The following is a 23085-nucleotide window of genomic DNA, read 5'->3' as shown; positions in this document are numbered from 1 at the left end:
GGCTGATAAATTGAACGCTTTGTGCGAGAAAGCTGAAGGAGATAAATTGCCGCCCTTGGGCGCCTCCCTCGCTGGGAAGTCGGGGCTATCGCTAGGCTAGGGCTTGTCTGACGAGTCATTGCCCCGCCCATCTACCCTACAGCGTGACCCTGCGCCTCTCAGAGCCCCCACCCCACTGGGTGACCCTGGACCTTTCATTGCTCCCCCACAAGGTGACCCTGGAACCATCTGCATCCCTCAGTGCCCCTTTCACAGGGTGACCCTGCACCCATCACTTCCCTCCCCCACAAGATGATTGTGAACCCCCAGGTGCCTCCCTCACAAGGTGACTCCTGTATCCCCACAAAGCCTATGGAACAGCCCACCCAGGGAGCTGTTTGGGGGCTTGAGGAACCCAGCACAGGGCCCTTCTCCAAGCATTTTTCTCCTGCTGTCTCTGACTGCTCCATCTGTCCTGTGTGTTCATATCTGTCTCTTTGCCATCCTCCCTTCCCTGATTACCTCAATTTCTCATCTGTCCCCTCATGCTACCTGCCAAGTCATTCACCTCTAAGTCTGCCTGCCCCACTCAGTCATTCCGTGCACTCCTTTGCTGCCCTGTGCCCCTCAGTCATTGAGTTCCCCTGGTGCTTTGCTGTTGATGGTTGCTTGTGTCATCTCATGCTACGGTCATCATCTCACCACCAGGCTTAGCACCGAGATGATCTTTTTGGGGTAAGCTTTAGTCCTTGTTTTTGGAGTTTAACTTGTCTCTGTGTTGTAATGGTAGGGTACAGATGTGCAAAAGAACAAGAAAATACTTAAAACCGATAAATATTTTTTTACACAACACATAAGTGCTGGGACTCACCCCCACAAGATATCATTGGGGCAAGGATCTTAGTCCTCAAAACAACATTTTATGGATAATGAGACCATCTACAGTTACATTAGACTAGTGAATGTAAGAGATGTAAATCCTCATTTTTCAGGGCATAAACAATCATTAACTGGCCGCAGTCAGGAAGAAACTTCCCCTCTGGGCATGTTATTCCAAAAATGTCTGCTGCAGGGTTTCTTGCACTTTTATCTTCTCTATTTCCCCTTCCCCCATCACCTCTATTTCTCCCCCTTTCTCTCACCCTACCTGCCAAATCACTTCTCTCTCCTTCTGCCAGGCCTGCTTGGTCACTCTATGCACCCCTTTTGCCATCCTACTCCCCTCAGTCACTGATTTCCTCTGGAGACAGGATACTAGACTGAATGGACCACTGTTTTGCTTTAGTATGGTAATTCCTGCATTCCTTGTTTGCTCAGCCTGTGGGTATCCTTGGAAACTAGTAGTAGTTATGGAAGCTCTGATAGCAGTCAGGACCAACACCTGTCCTTGTCTACTCAGGAATATTGCACCCTTTCAGCTTATATCAGTTTTTAAAGCAGTTTAGTTAAACTGTAGAAACCACCTGCATGAACACTTTTATTTTGGTTTAAGGGTGACTTATTTCAATTTATTTTAAATCTATTCCAAAACAAATTAAGTTAAACCAAAATAAGGCATGTTTAAACTGAGATAAGTGTCCACATGGTGATTTGCACCAATTTAACTATAATAATTTGAAATTGCTCCTTAAATTTAAAAGATGCAACTTTCTTGTGTAGGCATCTTGTGTATAATCTTACTCTCCCCATATTATTCAACATATATATAAAGCCATTAGGAGAGCTGGTGAGACATGGGCTGAAGCGCCAGCATTATGAGTATGCAAACAATGCCCAACTCTACATTTCCTATACACAAAATACAAATAGCATTCTATCCCTGTGTTCTCAATGCCTAGTTAATATTAGCAATTGGCTAAGATGAATCTGGGCACAACAGAGGTGATGTTGCTAAGGAGAGAGCAACTGCTTTGAAGAACATTCCTCTATAGCATTTCCCGCTATCAAAGGCAGAGTAAGTAGGTTCACAGACTAGGGAAATTTTTGGATCCCTCAGTACTTCTGGATGCCTAAATAACCATGATGACAAAAAAGCATCCGCTTCCATTGTGACTGGCCTACTTATTGTACCTAAACCTGTTGGACACAAACCTATCTTCAACAAATGAGCTTTTGCCACCTTCAGGCTTCAGTTTGTTATAGCAATAATACAACCACAGTCTGAAAAAGCTCCAAGTAATAGAACCTACAGTAGTTTCTCTGTTTAGCAATATGCATTGCTGTGAATGCAGCACCCTGGTGCTCCATTCTCTGGACTGGCTCTATAATGAATACAGAGTCAGCATTCCCAGAAGTTTCCACGTTTGGTCTTAGCCTAGACACAATCCATAGACTTCATTGATGTTACACTAGAGCAGGGGTCTCAAAGATACGGCCCGCAGAGTTATTTCCTGCGGCCTGCCATAGGCACCAACTCCACCGGCAGCCAAGCTCCCCTCAACCCCCTCCCCCCTCCGAGGGTGCCACATCCTCACTCCTCCACCTACCTCCCAGTGCTTCCTGCGGCCAAGCAGCTGTTTGGCAGCGCTTAGGACTTTCCAGGAAGGAGGGGGGAGGAGCGGGTGTGTGGCATGCTCAGGGGAGGAGGTGGAGAAGAGGCCAGGCCGGGGTGGGGATTTGTGGAAGGGGTTGGAATAGGGACAGGGAGGAGGTGGAGTTGGGGCAGGGACTTTGGGGAAGGGGGTGGAAGAGGTGGGGCAGGGACGGAGGCCTCATGGACTAGATGATTAGTCTGAGGTATAAAGTTCAGAATGTCTGATTCTTTGCTGTGAGTATTTGGGAAGAATGTTTGTTAAAAGTGGCAATGTATTTTGTATGAATAGTTACTTTAAAAAGTTCCTGCCATTACAGCTATGTTGATAAACCGTTAGTGTAGATTATCATCAGTGTTACTGACCACATAAGGAATAGTTTCAGGTGTTTATATTTTATTAAAATCCCTCTTCGCATTACAGTTTTTAAAAAGTAAATACATTGACTTTTAATAGCATACTATATTACTCTTCATTTTTTTACTATACTTTTGTATCGTATGAAAAGGTTTCAGTGATGCGGCCCTTGGGCCAATGTACTCTGTCAGTCTTCATGTGGCCCTCATGGTGATTTGAGTTTGAGATCCCTGCACTAGAGGTTAATTTGGCCTAGCACGTTTTTTACGTTGGTTATACCATTACAGAAATCTGAGCTGTGTAAAGCAGATGTTTCCAAACCATTCTACACAAATCTTCCACTGCACCAACATCTTGTTAGCACTTTCTCTCAGAAAGGTAGTCGGTATGTTAATGTGCACAGGCTGGCCTAGCTGCATAGAACAGCAGCTTTGCTTATTCTCTAAAGAGAGGTGATAAAACAGTATTATGGAAATACTTTTTCCTGTTTGGCTGCAGTGTCGCATCCTAATGTGGTTGCTGACATCTCTTTTCATGACCATGAAGGCTCCATGTTATCTGTATCAGGGGAAGCATCGGTTCCTCAACTCTGCTCACGTGTCCTTTCGATCATAACAAAAGTGACTTCAGTCAGAGGTCACAGAACATGAATTGGTGATAAAAGGAGAATAATTGATTAGCATGATGTCACCACACTTTATTCATAATTATCATAATGGGGGAATTTTTCAGTGATCCTTTGTAAAGCTGCTATTGCTGAATGTCATCTGTTTCTTATTGCTGTGAATCCAAATTAACTTCTATGACCGCCACCACCAGTTATTCAAGTGTCTGTTGATGAGACCTGTACAGAGATATCACAGTTGTAAGTGTACAGTGATTCAGGCCCATGTCATCTGTAGCTGACTGCTGAAATGAGGGTTGTCTTGTCTTTTACAGATTGACAGAAATGGATAGTTAATTTGTCTTTAAAATGGAAAATTGTGAGGTATTTTTAGTCTCTCACTCTTTCAAATAGACCAAACAAATCAGTCTGGTGGATGATGGGGTCTGTTTTAATACTACATTTTTGTTTCTATTTCAGATTAGTTCCCATGTCTGATTGCTGTTAAAGATTTAACAGAACTTGCAACATAAATACATGTATTGCTTTCCAGACTCTTTCAGCCTATACATTGGAAATGTAAATGGCATCTTAAGTGCTCGTGGAGTGGCACATATAACTCTGGTACAGCGAGAACCAAAGAATCTGGCTCAGTCCCCCCACAGAGTTTTTTTATTAATATATTTATTTGGGAATGTGAAGTTTAAGAAGTTGGTGTTATATTTTGTTCTGTGGGTAATTAATGTTGTTGTCATTCTGCTTTCTGCTCTCTCTTCACAGTGCATTCCAAAGTCATGGACATGTGCTAGGGCAGCTCCCATGCTCAGAAGTTTAACTCTCAAGTTTGATAATTTCATTGTTCTAGAATAGATGGTCTACAGATGGCTGATTTGAAGGAGCATGAATTTTCATTAGTATGGCATGTATAGATGAATTTAATAGAAAAACTTTTTTTCAGTTGACAACCAGATAGATCAATTATGTCAGCAATTCTCCTCAGTCAGAGTCCGTTGCCAACATCATTAGGTTTGGTTCCAGTTATTGAGCAGAAGGTGGTGCTCTGGTCTTTTATTTGGAGCTGCAGTAAGAGGTGAAAGGGTACTGATTGCTAAGAGTTCAGTAATTCAGTTTCTCAAGACTGGCTTCATAATGAGAAATCATAATTCATTCTGTCACTCCATTGTGTAATAGATGCATCTTTTAAGTGACACCCAGGGCTGGCTTTTAAAGCAGGAGGCTAATTAAATACTCTGCATGAAGATGATAACATCTCAGAGAGCTGCAGATTAACTTAGCTGACACTAACCGAGGGACTGTTGGAAAAGCAGAAGTTTCGTTCATCACATCATTGCACAATTGCATGATTTAGACTAATAATCTCTAGTCTCCCTTAGAAAATCTGGTAACAAAAATCTACTGGAGATCAATGGAAAAGTGAAGGTTAATGCGTCTGTTAGAGAAATATATTGCTAAGGACACAATAATTGTCTTGTTACAAGTCTTCAGACACACAGTGTTAGCTAAAAGAAATGTAACTGAGCTTTATAAGTGGTAAAGAGCATTTTGTAGACATGGGGAGCATCATACAGTTATAAACCTGATTCCTAGCCTTCTTCCTAGCCTTCCTAGGGAAAATTGTGTTCTTTTACTGCAGCCAATAATTCACATTTATCTACATTAGGATTGTTTTGTTAGTTAGGTGGCTTACATTGTAAAGTGTTTTCTAATCTGTACAGAAAAATTACAGTGAATGCAAATTCTTTCTTCATTATACCAGATTTCTCAGTGTGAAATTACACATAATTTTTTGCCTGATAGTGTTTGCATTCCCTGTTTGGTATAGTCATGTGACTGTTATCGGTACTTGTAATACAGTGTCTGCCAGGATACGATTCAGATTAGATCTTGGAAACCACATGACCCTAAAATGTAAGGGAAATCATTTGTATTTGATTTACACCCTAACTGAGGAGCAAACCCTCATAGATCAAGGATGGTAGCTACAATCTACTGTCTCTTGTGAGCCAGAGCTGAAACAGGTCATTTGGGAATCTGTGTCAGCACTTTGAAAATTGCTATTTTATGGAGGGTTGTTTGTTTTTAAAGGGGTGAGATTTTTCAGGTTTTTGAATCCATGGGGACAGGTCTTCCCTTTCCCACTGCCACCATTCTAATCTGCCCCCATGTGGTGGGGCTGCTTTTTTTCCCCAACAGGAGACTGTGGGATATGTAGCTATATATACATAGTACATTTGTACTAGCCCTTCCCCGAGTTGGGAGAGGTTCTGGTTTTACCAGGGTAGTCCTGATTTTTTCGTATGATGTCCTGGAATCTTCCTTTGGGATGTATGAAATATCCTGGTTTGTAATTTCATCAAACTACAAAATGTTTTAACCAATATAAAATATTGTGTTCACTCCCATATCACCCTCATGACAGAGTGTTTTTTGCACCACCCATTGTTCAAGGCTGGAGCATGTCATAGCTTGTCAGGCTTAAGCACAGTGGGGCTCCGCCATTCATTGTGTGATTCCTGCTTTCGACGTCTCCGACTCAAGGAATATTTCCAACACACCACTGAACAGCATATTAACCCACAGAAACCTTCCTACCAACACTTCAAAAAGAAGGATTCTGTGTGGACTCCTCCTGAAGGATGAGACAGACTGGACTTCTACATAGAGTGCTTCCGCCGACGTGCACAGGCTAAAATTGTGGAAAAGCAGCATCACTTGCTCCATAACCTCAACCGTGCAGAACGCAACACCATCCACAGCCTCAGGAACAACTCTGACATCATAATAAAAAAGGCTGACAAAGGAGGTGCTGTTGTCATCATGAATAAGTCAGAATTTGAAAGACAGGCTGCCAGGCAGCTCTCTAATACCACATTCTGTAGGCCATTACCCTCTGATCCCACTGAAGGTTACCAAAAGAAACTACACCATATGCACAAGAAACTCCCTGAAAAAGCACAGGAACAAATCTGCACAGACACACCCTAGAATTCCAACCAGAGGTATTCTATCTGCTACCCAAGATCCATAAACCTGGAAATCCTGGACACCCCATCATCTCAGGCATTGGCACCCTGACAGCAGGATTGTCTGGCTATGTAGACTCTCTCTTCATGCCCTACGTTACCAGCACTCCCAGCTATCTTTGAGACACCACTGACTTCCTGAGGAAATTACAATCCATTGGTGATCTTCCAGAAAACACCATCCTGGCTACTATGGATGTAGAAGCTCTCTACACCAAAATTCCACACAGAGATGGACTACAAGCTGTCAGGAACAGTATCCCTGATAATGTCACGGCAAACCTGGTGGCTGAACTTTGTGACTTTGTCCTCACCCACAACTATTTCACATTTGGGGATAACGTATACCTTCAAGTCAGCGGGACTGCTATGGGTACCCACATGGCCCCTTGGTATGCCAACATTTTTATGGCTGACTTAGAACAATGCTTCCTCAGCTCTCGTCCCCTAACACCCTTACTCTATTTGTGCTACATTGATGACATCATCATCTGGACCCATGGGAAAGAAGCCCTTGAGGAATTGCACCAGGATTTCAATGTTTTCCATCCCACCGTCAACCTCAGCCTGGACCAGTCCACACAAGAGATCCACTTCCTGGACACTACAGTGCAAATAAGCGATGGTCACATAAACACCACCCTATACCGGAAATCTACTGACCACTATACTTACCTACATGTCTCCAGCTTTCATCCAGACCACATCACATGATCCATTGCCTACAGCCAAGCTCTAACATACAACTGCATTTGCTCCAATCCCTCAGAGACAAACACTTACAGGATCTCTTTCAAGCATTCTTAAAACTACAATACCCACCTGCTGAAGTGAAGAAACAGATTGACAGAACCAGAAGAGTAACCAGAAGTCACCTACTACAGGACAGGCTCAACAAAGAAAGTAACAGAACGCCACTAGCCATCACCTTCAGTCCCCAACTAAAACCTCTCCAGCGCATCATCAAAGATCTACAACCTATCCTGAAGGACGATCCCTCACACTCACAGACCTTGGGAGACAGGCCAGTCCTTGCTTACAGACAGCCCCCCAACCTGAAACAAATACTCACCAGCAACTACACAACAAAAACACTAACCCAGGAACCTATCCTTGCAACAAAGCCTGTTGCCAACTCTGTCCACATATCTATTCAAGGGACGCCATCATAGGACCTAATCACATCAGCCACGCCATCAGGGGCTTGTTCATCTGCACATCTACCAATGTGATATATGGCATCATGTGCCAGCAATGCTCCTCTGCCATGTACATTGGCCAAACCGGACAGTCTCTACGCAAAATAATAAATGGACACAAATCAGACGTCAAGAATTATAACAAACACCAGTAGGAGAACATTTCAACCTCCCTGGTCAATCAATCAGTTACAGACCTAAAGGTGGCAATTCTTCAACAAAAAAACTTCAAAAACAGACTCCAAAGAGAAACTGCAGAACTGGAATTAATTTGCAAACTGGACACCATCAAATTAGGCCTGATTAAAGACTGGGAGTAGATGGGTCATTACACAAACTAAAAAACTATTTCCCCATGCTAATTTTTCCCCCTACTGTTACTCACACCTTCTTGTCAAGGGTTTGAAATGGATCATCCTGATTACCACTACAGAAGTGATCTTCCCTCCTGCTGATAATAGCCCACTTTAATTGATTTGTCTTATTAGAGTTGGTAAGGCAACTCCCATCTTTTCATGTTCTCTGTATATATATATCTTCCTACTGTATTTTCCACTCCATGCATCTGATGAAGTGGGTTTTAGCCCTCGATAGCTTATGCTCAAATAAATTTGTTAGTCTCTAAGGTGCCAAAAGTACTCCTTGTTCTCTTCTACCTTGTGGTCCAACATGGCATGCAGCTGTTTTCACACTGTCTTCCACATGTTTCAGCAGTGGCTTAAAATTCTTTCACACCTTTTATCCCAGCTCAGTCTCTATGTAGTGAAACATCAAATGCGTCTGTCCTGGCACTGCTTAAAACACCACAGAAAAGGACTATGCAAGCTTTCAGATCAGATGTTCTTGTTCTTTCCACAGGGCCTCTCCCACTGGCACTTGGTTAGAGGTTGGGGGATGTGGTGGCCTGTGGCCCAAGTTCCTGGGAAAAACAGTTTTACCAGGAGCCCTTCTCAATCCTTCTGTGCCTTTAGCAAATTGACATAGAATAATAGAAATGTAGAACTGGAAGGGACCTTGTTAGGTCATCTAGTCCAATCCCCTGCACTGAGGCAGGACTAAATATTATCTAGACAAGCGGTTCTCAAACTGTGGGTCAGGATCCCAAAGTGGGTCACAACCCTGTTCTAATGGTGTCGCCAGGGCTGGCATTAGGCTTGCTGGGCCCAGTGCTGAAGCCTGAGCCCCACCGCTCAGGGCCAAAGCCGAAGCATAAGGGCCTCAGCCCTGGGTGGTAGGGCTCAGGTTACAGGCCCCCAGCTTGGGGCTGAAGCACTTGGACTTCTGTGTCTGGAGTGGTGGGGCTCAGACTTTGGGCCCCCTCAAATGGGGTGGTGGGGCTCGAATGGGCTCAGGCTTCAGTTCCTCCTCCTGGGGTCATGACATTTGAGAACCCCTGATCTAGACCATCTGTGACAAGGGTGCACCTACCCCGCACCAGCCCGAAAAGGGTTAACTGTGCTTTGCAAGTTGAGGAAGCCCCATCACTCCGACTCTGCTGCACATGCTCAGCCAGCAGGCAGAGTATAAAAGGAAGCACCCAACTCAGTCTGGGCAGCCTGCTGAAAGGGGAGGATGCAGACTGCATGTTCTCTCCAGGAAGCTGCTACAGGCTCTGACTACAGGGCCACGGCATGCAGAGTTCCAGATGGAGTCCAGGCTGCCTGACGAGCCCAGAGAGGGGACTGCGCCGGCATGAGCTATGCCACTTGAGGACTCCAGAGACCCGGGGGAACCATGGAGCCTCGCCGAGGGAGAAAGGGTAGCAAGCAGCCCAGAGGACTTAAACTTTTCTCTGGTGAGTGAACCAGTCAGCATGTTCCAGGAGGATTCCTGCTGACTTGCTGGTGAGCACCCCCACCACTGCCAAGGACCTGGGCTGGGATTCGGAGGAGCAGGGAAGGCCTGAGTCCCCCTACCCTGCATGCCACACATCTCTGAGTGATGCCCCACTTCCACAATCAGCCACACAATCTTTACCGACTCCGGCCATTAGGCCACACTACCCTGAGTAGAGAGGCTGCTTTATGGACTCTGGCCACGTTTTATAGTCAGAGTAATGAACACAGGACCTGACTGGCTGCTATACAGTTTCTCTTCTTATCACCATACATGACCTGGCACATGGGATGGAGTGTACCTTCCCCACGACACCATCCCTGACATGTCTTTGACTAACCTGTTCTTAAAAACCTGATGAATGATGAAGATTCCACAACCTTCTAGGTAATTTTTCCAATATTTAACTACCCTTACAGTTAGGAAATTTTCCCTAATGTCTAACCCACATCTTCCTTGCTGTAATTTAAGCCTGTTACTACTTGTCCTGTCCTCAGTGGTTAAGGAGAACAAGTTATCACACTCCTCTTTATAAGAACCATTTATGTACTTGAAGAATGTTATGATGTCCCCCCTCACACTTCTCTTCTCCAGACTAAATAAACCCAGTTTTTTTTCCCAATCTTTCCTCTTAGGTCATGTTTTCTAGACTTTTAATAATTTTTGTTGCTTTCCTCTGGACTTTATCCAATTTGTCCATATCTTTCCTAAAGTGTGGTGGCCAGAACTGGACACAGGACTCCAATTGAGGCCTTGTCAGTGCTGAGTAGAATGGAAGAATTATTTTGTGTCTTACTTACAGCACTTCTGCTAATACATCCTAGAATGATGTTCATGTTTTTTGCAATAATATTACATTGTTGACTCATTTAGTTTGTGATACTGCTTCTTAGGCAGTCATTTCCTGTTTTGTATTTGTGCAATTGATTATTCCTTCGAAGTATAGTACTTTGCATTTGTCCTTATTGAATTTCATCCTGTTTAATTCAGGCCATTTCTTCAGTTTGTCAAGATCATTTTGAATTGTAATCCCGTCCTCCAAAGTGCTTGCAAACCCTCCCAGCTTGGTATTATCTGCAAACTTTATAAGTGTACTCTGTGCCCTTATCCTAATCATTTATGAAGATATTGAATAGAACCAGATGTAGGACAGATCCTGGCGGGACCCCACTCAATATGCCTTTCCAGCTTGATTGTGAACCATTGATAACTACTCTGAGTATGGTTTTCCAGCCAGTAGTGCACCCACCTTTTTGTAGGTTAGGCTAGATTTCTCTAGCTTGTTTATAAGAAGGTCATGTGATACAGTATCAAAAACCTAAATAAAGTTGAGATACCACAGCTACTGCTTCCCCCCCATCCACAAGGCTTTCTACCCTGTCAAAGAAGGATATTAGTTTGGTTTGACATGATTTGTTCTTGACAAATCCATGTTGACTTTTACTTATTACTAAGGCCCTACAAGAATTGCAGGATGATTGTCAAAAAACTGCAGCTGAATTGCGGACAAGCCATGGAAGATTGCGGAAAAGTAATAATGGACCTTATTATTGGTGGTAATAAATTCCATTATTACTTTTCCATGATTTTCTGCTGTCGGACGTCCGGGGCTGAGAGCAGGGGCTCCTGCTTTCATTGAGGAATCATAACTGAATGAGAGTGTTTCTAATGGGGTCCTGCAGGGATTGGCATTAAGCCTGACAATATTCCACTGTTTCATCAATTATCTGGAAGTAAATATAAAGTTGCTGAGGATAAAATTTTGGATGACACAGATTGACAGAATGGTGAATAATGCTGAGGATAGGGATGTAATAGCGATCTGGATCACTTTCTAAGCTGGATCCAATCAAATAAAATATGTTTTATTACAACCAAATACAAAGTTATACATCTAGGAACAAGTGTACAACAGGGAACTGTACCCTGGAAAGCAATGCTTCTGAAAAGGTTTTGGGGTCATAATCCACCAGCAACTGTACATGAGCTCCCAGTTCAATGTTGTGGGGAAAAAGACTTAATGTGATCCTGGGATGTATAAACAGGGGAGTAATGAGTAGAAGTAACAAAGTGATTTTACTTCTGTATATGTCTTTGTTGAGACTGACACTGGAATATTGCATCTGGTTCTGGTGTCCATATTTTAAAAAAGAATATGGAAACATTGGAGATACTGTAAAAAAAGAACCACAAAATTATTTGAGGGCTGGAAAAAATGCCTTACAGTGAGACACTTAGAGCTCAAGCTGTATAGCTTATCAAAGAAATTAAGATGTGACTTGATTACAGTGTCTAAGTACCTTCATGGGGAGAATATACTGGCTATGAAATAGTTATTTAATGTATAGCCAGGTACTGGAAGCTGAAACTAGACAAATTCAGATTAGAAATAAGACATACATTTTTAACAATGAGGATGATTAATCACTGGAACAAACTACCAAGAAAAGTGATGGATTCTCCATCTCTGATTTCTTCACATAAAGACTGGATACCTTTCTGAAAGATATGCTTTAGCCAAATATACATAATGCTTAGTCAAGCAAGCACAAGTTATTAGTCTCAATACAGGGGTATTTGGGTGAAATTTAATCGATTGTGATATACAGGAGGTTAGACTAGATCAGGGGACTCAAACTCAAATGACCACAAGGGCCACATGAGGTCTAGTGCATTGGCCCGAGGGCTTCATCACTGACACCACGACACTCCCTGCCCACAGCCCCGCCCCCACTCCACCCCTTCCATGAGGCCCTGCCCCTGCCCCACCTCTTTCCTGCCCCTTTCCACCCCCTTCCCCAAAGTCCCCACCACAACGCTGCCCCTTCTCTGTCACCAGGGGGTGCAGGAGGTGTGCAGGGTGTGGCAGGGGCTCAGGGCAGGGAGTTGGGTGCAGGATGCGGCAGGGGGCTCAGGGCAAGGAGTTGGGTGCAGGAGGGATGTGGGGTGCGGCAGGAGGCTCAGGGCAGGGAGTTGGTGTGTGGGGTGCAAGAGGGGTGAGGGGTGCAGCATGTGCCTCAAGACGGAGTGCAGGAGGAGTGCAGGGTGGACAGGGGCTCAGGGCAGGGAGTTGGGTGCAGGAGGAGTGTGGGGTGCATCAGGAGGCTCAGGGAAGGGAGTTGAGGTGCAGGAGGGGTGCAAGGTGGGAGCTCCGGCCCAGCACCGCTTACCTAGAGTGGCTCCGGGGTGGCAGCAGCGCGCATCGGGACCAGAGCAGGCTCCTGGCCCCACATCGCGCTGCGCCACTCCGCTCCAGGAAGCAGCCAGAACCACGGCCCCTGGGGGAGCGGGGATGGGCACAGAGCTCCACTGCTGCTCCTCCAGGTACCTCCCACAAAGCTCCCATTGGCCGCGGTTCTCTGTTCCCGGCCAATGGGAGCTGTGGGGCGCGGTACCTTGAAGCGAGGCAACACAGGAGCCTTCTGCCTCTTCCCCCTCCCCTCCAGCCTGAAGGGACGTGCTGCCAGCCGCTTAAGGGAGCGGCGTGGGGCTTGCGGCGCCACGGGGGGGCAATCCGGCCCGTGGGCTGTAGTTTGCCCACCCCTGGCCTGGAGGTAGGCAGAGGGGCGGGAGGGCGCGGGGAGTTTGGCAGGCTGCACAGAAGAGCCCCGCAGGCCGCATGGATTAGATGATCTAGTGATCCCTTCTGGGCTTAAAGTCTATGAATAAATCCCAACAAGGCTTTGACATTAACAGGTGAACGGGGTGGGGGGAATACATCAAATCTTAAGAAAATTAAAATATTAGGATTATTTGCCTTAGGAGACAAATAAGAAGGTGCATGATTAAGGTATACAAAATTATGAGTGGCTTATAGAAAGTGGATCGGACACAGCTAATCACCCTTTCTTACGATACAAGAACAAGGGGACGTTCAAGTACATTGGAGGGGAGAAAATTTAAAACTGATACACCCCTACCCCAATATAGCGCTGTCCTCGGGCGCCAAACAAATCTTATAGGTGAAACCACGTTATATCGAACTTGCTTTGATCCGCCGGAGTGCGCAGCCCCGCCCCCACGGAGCACTGCTTTACCATGTTATATCCGAATTCGTGTTATATCAAGTCACGTTATATCGGGGTAGAGGTGTAGTTGAGGTCAAGAGCTTAGCAGGATTCCAAAAGAACTGGGCGTTTATATGGATAACAGGGATATGCAGAGTTGCTATAGAAAGATTTTCTTAATCGTTTTGAGTGGGATCTAAATCATCATGTTTCAGAGCACAAACCAAGCTCTAACTAATGAGGGTTTAGGGTTAGAAAGAAATGTTTCTTCTGGGCAGGTCATCCCATAACTGCCTATTGCAGGATTTCTTTCACCTTCCTTGTGGCAGCTCGTCCTGGCTATTCTCAGAGGCAGGATACGGGACTAGATGGACCACTGACCAGTATGGCAATTCTTGTGTTCCAAAAAGCCCTTTACATCATGATATCTGCACACTATTTTCTCACCTGTAATTTGTTTCCCTACTGCTTGTGGCCCAGTCCTCACTGAGCAGTGAAAGTTGAGAATCTGAGTGTCTGGTGTTAATGTGGAGCTGCCAAATAGTGAGGTGAACAATGAGAATCCTTCAGTTCAAATGTAATTAAGGCTCTGAGAGAGTTTATTTGCGATTGAAAGAGATGGGGACATAATGGTGAAGACTGTAAACTCCAGACAGGGAGAGGAATTTAGGGTGCGTAGTAGCATGAAATTGAACAAAAGTTTAAAATTAAGGAGAATATAAGAAAACACACCCTACTGGTGAGGTACATTAGCTTGTGTAATAATCTCTCTATGGGAATAGTGGAAACCCTGTCATATGGGACACTTTAAACTAGACTGGAGAAGAGACTGTAGGGAACAATCCCACATTCACCTCAGGCTGAATGGAGTAGCTGATTTAGTATGGCATTTCCATCTCCAATTTGTGATTCATTCTCCATCTGCCCCCTGCCTGCACCCCCACCACACACATGCACACTTGTTAATTGTTACCTTGTAAATCATGGGCTCTGCATAACAAAACACAGGTTCTTTCACTTGCTGTTGGCTGTTGCCTGGAAGATGTCCCATGTGACTGAAGGGCACAGTCAGCAGTGGCTCTCCATCTAAAATATCTAATATCTAGAGAGCCTGTTAACATGAGTAATAGAGCACAGAGTTTGATTTTCCAATCATTGGATGCAGTGCTATCTACTCTCCAGCCCTTAGGGAACAATCAATGATAGAATACACTTAAGGGAAAGCATAGAAGAGCCCTGATTGAAAACAGACCATTTTTTATTACAGAAATGGCAGGAGCAAACCATTAATTGCAACAGTTTGTTTATTCTTGTCATCTTTCTTATACAAGGTAAAAGGTGCTGGGCTGACAGCCCTGGAGACCAAGTCCTCCATCTGCAGAACTGCACCATGGGTAGCAGCAAAGCAAGCTTTCCTACCCCACCAATTTGTGTCTGACATGTTTTAGAGTGTTCGCTTCTGTGTGTGAGCAGAGAAGTCAGGCCTAGGATACACTACAAAGTTTTGTTGACAGAAGTTGCCTTTTGCCACAGGTTTGCACACTTCCATACACAAATTTAATTCCAGCCTTTCTGTCACCAAAAAACAAACACCACAAGTCCACCAATGGAGAATTGTTGGCTGAGGTATGGCAGTGTGGAGGCCACTGCATTACCTGTATCAGTGACAACAGTCCTCCAGCAATAGCCCACAGCATGCCTCTTCCCACTCTCATCACAGTTCTGACCTTTCCTGCCCAGAGGTCAGTTACCAGGAGCCCAGCCCTCCTTACAACACTCAGCATGTTTTAGAAATGCCTCTTTTCCTATTAGCCCACCTTTGTGAGCACACAGGTATGGCTCAGCATGAAGAAAGAGCTCCAGGTAAACTTCATGCCGCTACCTGGACTAGGAAAGAAGTCCTGGATCTTCTCAGCCTGACAGGAGACGAGGCTGTGCAAGCCCAGCTGCAGGGCAACCCCAGGAATAAGGAGGTCTGTATGAACATTGCATTGGGGATGCAAGTCCAGGGCTATGAAAGGGACAAGAAGCAATGCAAGGCGAAGGATCTTCAGTAGGCATACATGAAGGTCAGGGAGGACAAACAAACAAGGTGAGGCCACCCTTAGCCCCCAGAGCTGCTGCTTCTACAGTGAACTCCATGTCTTACTTGGTGGGGACCAGACTGCCACCCTCAATGTGATGGTGAGAATTTCAGCAGTGGTCAGTGAGGACAAGCTGACAGAGGGAATGGGATGTGGAGCAGGGAGCAAATGAAGCAAAGAGCCAGGACCTCTTTGAAACAGCTGGATCTGACGCAGATGAGCCAAGAGAATGAGCCCAGTGAGAAGGGGGCTTAGATAGGCATATTGATGCATGAATCTTTAAAATCTTTTTCCCCCCTTTGTGTTGCCTGCCCCTGCCTCCATCCCACTTCTCACCTCCTTCAAAATGGCACCTGGTTGCACAGTCAAAGAACTAAGGAATTTACTTTTGAAGCAGCTGGTTGATTTTTAAAACATGTACTGGCAATAAAATAAGAGAATATTGCAGCCATTTAGTGGCCAACACGTTCTGGCATGCAGATAGAATTTCAGCTAGCATACAATCCTAGAAAATTAGAAAATCAATTCATTAGAAGCAAACAAAGATAACTGATACCTAACCATAAAAATAAAGCACTTTAGTGGCTGTCTAGGCTACCTTATTTTTAACAGTTAACTTTTAAAGTAAACATGTAAGGTAAACATTGCAAAACACAGTGCTTCAATTTAAAGTCCAATTTCCCCAATCCAAAATAAATCACTCTTATACTGTAATTGGATGGAAGTAAAAGAGTTATTCCTGGCTCAGGGAGTTTACTTTTCCTTGCCATGTGGTCTTAGAGAAGAAGGATTATCCCCACTACTTGGTGGAAGCATGTGTTGATTTGTGCACAAATGTCCCTTTTGTCCTCTGGAACAATCTCAACAACTTTTTCCAGGAGATAACTAAGGGTACGTCCATACTACCCGCCCAGGTCGGCGGGTAGCGATCAACTTCTCGGAGTTCGATATATCGCGTCTCATCTAGACGCGATATATCGAACTCCGAACGCGCTCCCGTCGACTCCGGAACTCCACCACCGCGAATGGCGGTGGCGGAGTCGATGGGGGAGCCGCGGACTTCGATCCCGCGCCGTGAGGACAGGTAAGTACTTCAAACTAAGGTACTTCGAGTTCACCTACGCTATTCGCGTAGCTGAACTTGCGTACCTTAGTTTGAACCCTCCCCCCACCCCTGTGTAGACCACGCCTAAGTTAAGGAAAGGGTCAGGTTTAAGGATTGCAGCCTTGTTTCTCCCACCCACCTGAGAGGAGACTTTCCCTCTGTAATGATCTCCATTAGCACTACCCTGCAAAAGGCCTGGCAGCATACAGGCCAGGATGGCCTCAAGCCTTGTAGAGCAGATGCCTTCTCTGGGTCTGTGTCACTCTCAGGAACAATATATCACCCCTAATTAGCACTGCCTATAATAATTTTAGCAATATTTACTGCAATGTTCCTACATTCATACTCTGGGATATGCAGTAGGATACTCCTCCCCTTATGACCACAAGTTTATAATAGAATCCCCATGTTACTTACAATGCCAGCACGTGTAGAGGGCTTCTGAATCAAGCTGTCCCAAAGGTACACTGACTCTCTGCATATTTTAATACATTTCTTTATGTATCAGTAGAAGAGATTTTGGAACAAATTGATAAATTAAACAGGAATAAGTCACCAGGACTAAATGGTATTCATCCAAGAGTTCTGAAGGAACTCAAATGTGAGACTGCAGAACTACTAATTGTCAGATGTGACCTATAGCGACTGTACCAGATGACTGGAGGATAGCTAATGTAACACTGATTTAAAAAAAAAAAAAAAAAAATCCAGAGGCGATCCAGGCAATTACAGGGCAGTGAGCCCAGCACAGGCAAATTGGTAGAAAGTATAGTGAAGAACAGAATGATCAGATGCATGGATAAACACAATATGTTGGGGAAGAGTTAACATGATTTCCTTTTACAAAAGCCAAATCATGACTCACCAATCTATTAGAATTCTTTGAGGGTGTCAACAAGCGTGTACACAAGGGTGATCCTGCAGATATAGTGTACTTGGACTTTCAGAACGCCTTTGGCAAGATCCCACAACACAAGCTCTTAAGCAAAATAAGCAGTCATGAGATCAGAGGGAAGGCCCTCTCATGGATCAATAACTGGTTAAAAGATAGAAAACAAAAGATAGGAAGAAATAGTTTTAACAACAGAAAGAGGTAAATAGCGGGTCCCCAAGTATCTGTACTAGGACCAGAGCTGTTTAACAAACTCTTTTCCAGATAATTTGAGTAACAGTGAGGTAGCAAAGTTTGCAGATGATACAAAATTATTCAAGATAATTAAATCCAAAGCTGACTTTGAAGAGTTACAAAGGGTGTTCTGACAAAACTGGGTGACTAGGCAACAAACTGGCAGATGAAATTCGGCATTGGTAAGTGGAATGTAACGCACATTGGAAAAAATAATCCCAACTATACGTACAAAACTATGGGGTCTAAATTAGCTGTTACCACTCAAGAAAGAAATCTTGGAGTCCTGGTGGGTAGTTAGTTCTCTGAAAATGTCTGCTCAATGTGTTAGCTTTTTAGACTGCTACTGCAATGTTAGGAACCATTAGGAAGGTGTTAGATAATAAGATAGAAAATATCCTAATGATACTATATAAATCCATGATTCGCCCACACTTTGAATACTGTTTGCAGTTCTGGTCACCCCATTTCAAAAAAATATGTATTTGAATTGCAAAAGGTACAGCGAAGGGCAACAAAAATGATTAGGGGTATGGAACAGCTTCCATATGATACAAGATTAAAGAGACTGGGACTGTTCTGCTTAGAAAAGAAACAACTAAGGGGGGATATGATAGAGATCTATAAAATCGTGGATGGTGTAGAGAAAAATGAATAAGGAAGTGTTATTTACCTCTTCACATAACACAAGAGCCAGGGATCACCCAATTAAATTAATAGGCAACAGGTTTAAAACGAACATAAGGAAGTACTTCACACAGTGCATAGTCAACCTGTAGAACTTATTGCCAGGGGATGTTGTGAAGGCCAAAGGTTTAACTGGGTTAAAAAAAAAGAATGAGATATGGTTTTGGAGATTAAGTCCATCAGTGGCTCTTAGCCAAGATGGGCAGGAATGCAACCCCATGCTGTGAGTATCCCTAAACTTCTGACTGCCACAACCTGGGTATGGATGACAGAGGACGGATCACTCAATAATTGTATTGTTCTGTTCGTTCCTTCTGAAGCATATGGCACCAGCAACTGTTGGAAGGTAAGATACCTGGCTAGATTGACTGCTAGGCTCTGATAGAGGCCTCTCTACAGAATGATACCAGACAGTAACCAGGTCAGCACCTGCCTCTCGCAAGCACCCCATTTCTCTCTGGCCAATATACCTGCAATCAGTCTTTTTTTCAGGGTAGCACCCACCTCTCATGGGCAGTCCCCTTTGGTTGGTTGGTGTGAGCATGCTTTTGGTTTTAGTTCTTATATTGGGGTGATTCTCTCTGTGGGTCTTCAGCAACTCCGGCCAAGCCTTCTGGGGTACAAAGTCCAAGTTCTTATCTAGGCCTTGGTATGGGGCCGTGGTTCTAAGGCTTCTCCCAGAGGCACTGCCTTCCTCCACCACCCATCTGGGGCCCATCTCGGTACCCGCAGCTGGTGACGTTTCAGCAGGCCTCCCGGGGCTCAGTCTGCAACCAGATCAGCAGGGCCCATCTTGGTATCCTCACCTGGTCTGGCCAGATCCTGGGCTCAGTCCCCTGGGCTCAGCCTACCCGCACTGATCTTTTCATGGTCCTGCTGCTGCTACTCTATCCAGCCTGCCAGGCACCTCGTCTTTGGCAGCCTTCCCTGGGCTCAGTTCTGTCTGCAGTGAGCGCACCGCAGTGAGCTGTCCACAGTCTGCTGCTCTTTCAGCCAGCCAGCCAGGCCTCACTCCTCGAGCACCACCCAGCAACTAAACTCTGCTGTGCTGCTTGTCTTATATAGGGTCTTTGTGGCCCCTGTTTGGTCACTCCATCAGACCCTCTAGGCTGCCTGGAGGACTTCTCGCTGCTCTATTTTGGGGCAGGGTGATGCAGGGCCACCAGGCCTCCAGCAGAGGGCCTCTGGACCTAGTCCACCCTACTCACTCCACATTCACACCCCAAACATACTGCACCAGAGTTCGAAGATTAGAATGAAGTCCTGATGGCCAGTCTAAGCCGGCACTGCACACCTCTTCAAAATCAGGGCTCTGGATTGATATCCGACTCCAAATTTCAGATATGTCAGGCAATTATTTATAAACCAGTCCGTCACGTCATCTGTGTCTCTGTTTGCTAGGCCTTTCACCCATAACTTCAGAAAAACAGTTCTGGGCAGGCTGCCAAAATCCCAGATGTTCCATTTCACCCAATTTTTATCCACAGCTGTAATGGATACATTGTCATGACAACACCACCGATGTTATTCCCTTATCTGCTAATTCTTCATATTGCCCGTGGACACAACAACATTGTTTTGCAATAACAGTTCTTGACCACTCATGACCTTAATTCCTCGCTTCAGTTGCCAACATGCAACTTAAGTACAGTAACTCCTCGCTTAACGTTGTAGTTATGTTCTTGAAAAATACGACTTTAAGCAAAACGATGTTAAGCGAATCCAATTTCCTCATAAGAATTAATGTAAATGGTGGGGTTAAGTTCCAGGGAAATTTTTTTTGCAAGACAAAAGACATTATATACATATACAGTATAAGTTTTAAACAATTTTAAATGAACATGTCAAGGACACTGCATTCATACTAGGCCTCAATGGCCTATAACATATTACAACGTATACTACTATATATATCCCAACAGGACTGTTGGTCTGACACAATATTGCCATTCTTATATTCTTAAAAAATTCAGGAGTTTTGAGACTTATCTTTTCCTTTCTGCTACCACTGTAATTAAAATAATGGCTCTATCACTTTATCAGCCTCCTCAACCAGCATAGCCCTGGGAGGTGAACCCTCCATGACTGAAAGATTGGCCCTGATTAGGAAATTTAAGAAGTGTATAAGGGTGGATATGTTTTCAGAGCTTCTCCAGTCCTCAGAGGCTGCTGATTGAGAGAGCAGGGAATGGAAGGACTGCATGCTTGAAGACAAGCAGAGAGACTAAGAGATGCATGAACAATAGAGCAGGAAGGATAGTCCAGTGATTAGGGTGCTGGCCTAGGCTGTGGGGAAACCTAGGTTCAATTCCATAATCTGCTATGAACTTCCTGTATGACCTTGGTCAAGTCACTTAGCTTTGGTGCCTCAGTTCCCCATCTGTAAAATAATGCCTTACCTCACAGGGATGTTGTGAGTATAAACATGTTAAAGATTGTGAAGCATTTTGAGATCTACTAGTGAATAGCACTATACAAGAAATAGTCATCATTACTAACAGGCACATTAGACTATAATGACTCTGTGTAAGCAACAAAAACAATATTTGCAGAACATTTGTGTAGCAAAATATCCAGAAACCACCTACCAGCAACTTTTGCACTCGATGGAAAACTTGATTAACACTGACCCCAGCACTCAAGGCACAAACATGTCCTTCAGACTTATAACTACCACTCCACTGTAGTTGAAAATAAGGAGAACTACAACTGTGCATACACTGATCTGTGAATAGTGCAGGATCAGACAGCAAACATCGAGCACTTTCCTTCTTTAGTATATGTAATAAAGGTCCAAATTTTAAATAAGTTTGTGTTTAAAGCTTTTTAAGGTTTTACAACTGTTGATGACTCTAAAGTTGTCTGTTAATGAAAATTATTTGCACTCTTGAACTAGCACTCTGTAAATTTTGTTTTTTGAAAATCACTGTTCACTTTATTGGGCGTTACCAAAAAGAAATGTTACAAACCAAACCTCTCCCCCCAACCACCAAATTCTTAACAGTCATAACCCCATAATTAAGCCATCTACACAAAGTACACAAAAACAACACACAATGTTCTGTCATACTGTTAAAGTAATCTTTTAAGGCCTCTCTCAGCTGTACAGCTACTTGATTGGCTCTGGGTTAATGCCCTTGTGTCTGGCTGTTCAAAATCAGCAGACAACCTTCCCTTCCACTTATCCTCCTACCAGTTACGTTTCCCAGTGCTTTGCAAATATTATGTAATATACAACATGCAGCAATAACAACAGAATTATTTGCCTTGCAGAGATCCAGCCTAGTCATGAGGCAGCAGCAGCATCCTTCAGTCTACCAAATGCATGGTCAATGTCATCCTGCATCTGCTTGAATGATATTTAAATATCTCCTTGCTCCCATCCAGAGGTTCCCCAGTGTATGGTTTCATGAGCCAGGCAAGCAAAGAATAGGCCAAGTTCCCCAGAATCACTATTGGCATTTCAGTCCTACCAATGTGAATGTGCTGGCCTGGGAAAAATGTTCCTGTTTGCATCTTTTGGAAAAGTCCCAGTATTGCTAAAGACAGGGGCGGCTCTAGAAAATAGGCTGCCCCAAGCAGCGCGGTGCGCTGTGCCGCCCTTCCCCGGTCCCGCAGCGGGTCCCCTCTTCCCGCGGCTCCCGTTGAGCTCCCGGCGGCAGGTCCACCGGAGCCCGGGACAAGCGGACCTGCCGCAGACATGACTGGACCGACAAGCGGACCTGCCGCAGACATGACTGCGGCGGGTGCCATGGTCCCGCGGCTCGGTGGACTTGCCGTAGGCATGACTGCGGGAGCTCAACCGGAGCCGCGGGAAGAGGGGACCCGCTGCAGTCATGCCTGCGGCAGGTCCACCGTAGCCAAATGCCGCCCCCCCGGGAAAGGGCCGCCCCACGCGCCTGCTTGGCGCGCTGGGGTCTAGAGCCGCCCCTGGCTAAAGATATGCACATCATGCACCTTCTCTGACCTGGCAACCTTGTCAGTGAAACATTTGTGGTAATCCACCAACACTTGCATAAACATAAAAAAGCACCTCTTTCTGTTTATGTACTCAGAAATAAGGTTGGGGGTGGGCAGATTTGGGATATATGTGCCATCTATTGCCCATCACAGTTCAGGAATCTCATTGCTTCAAATCCCTGTATTTCCTGCACATGTCCCAGACCCACAATCTTGTTTACAAGGAGATATTTTGTGGCCTTATACACCTGGATGACAAGCACCCCTACTGTGGATTTTCCAACACTGAACTGATTGCCCACTGACCACTTGCAGTTACAAGCTTCCAGAGCATGATCGCCACCTGTTTCTCCACTGTCAAAGCAGCTCTCACTGTGGTGTCTCTATATTGGATGTCTGGGGCAAACTTGGCATTCCACATCCAAAAGTTCTGCGCTCACACTTGATCTTCCTAGATTTGCATCATAATGCAATCTTACCAGTTAGTACTTGTCTCAGGCCCATAAATGTGGAGCTGATCATCTAATGTGTACAGCACTCTGAATTTTATGCACTGTCTGCAGCAT

The 23085-nt window shown here is 44.7% G+C and overlaps 1 long non-coding RNA gene across 1 annotated transcript in view; it reads left to right on the top strand.

The window, feature by feature from the left end:
- The first annotated feature begins 130 nt into the window (after nucleotides 1–130).
- The window catches only part of LOC120370941, a 108866-nt gene continuing 85911 nt past the window's right edge, over nucleotides 131–23085 (top strand). The window contains exon 1 of the long non-coding RNA XR_005584068.1: nucleotides 131–714. This is a non-coding gene — a long non-coding RNA (uncharacterized LOC120370941). The remainder of the gene's footprint in view (nucleotides 715–23085) is intronic.

This window comes from Mauremys reevesii, linkage group 8, assembly GCF_016161935.1.
Source record: "Mauremys reevesii isolate NIE-2019 linkage group 8, ASM1616193v1, whole genome shotgun sequence".
Classification (NCBI taxonomy): domain Eukaryota; kingdom Metazoa; phylum Chordata; order Testudines; family Geoemydidae; genus Mauremys; species Mauremys reevesii.
The sequence above is the reverse complement of the archived record's forward strand: the minus strand, read 5'-3'. Positions and strand labels throughout refer to the sequence as shown.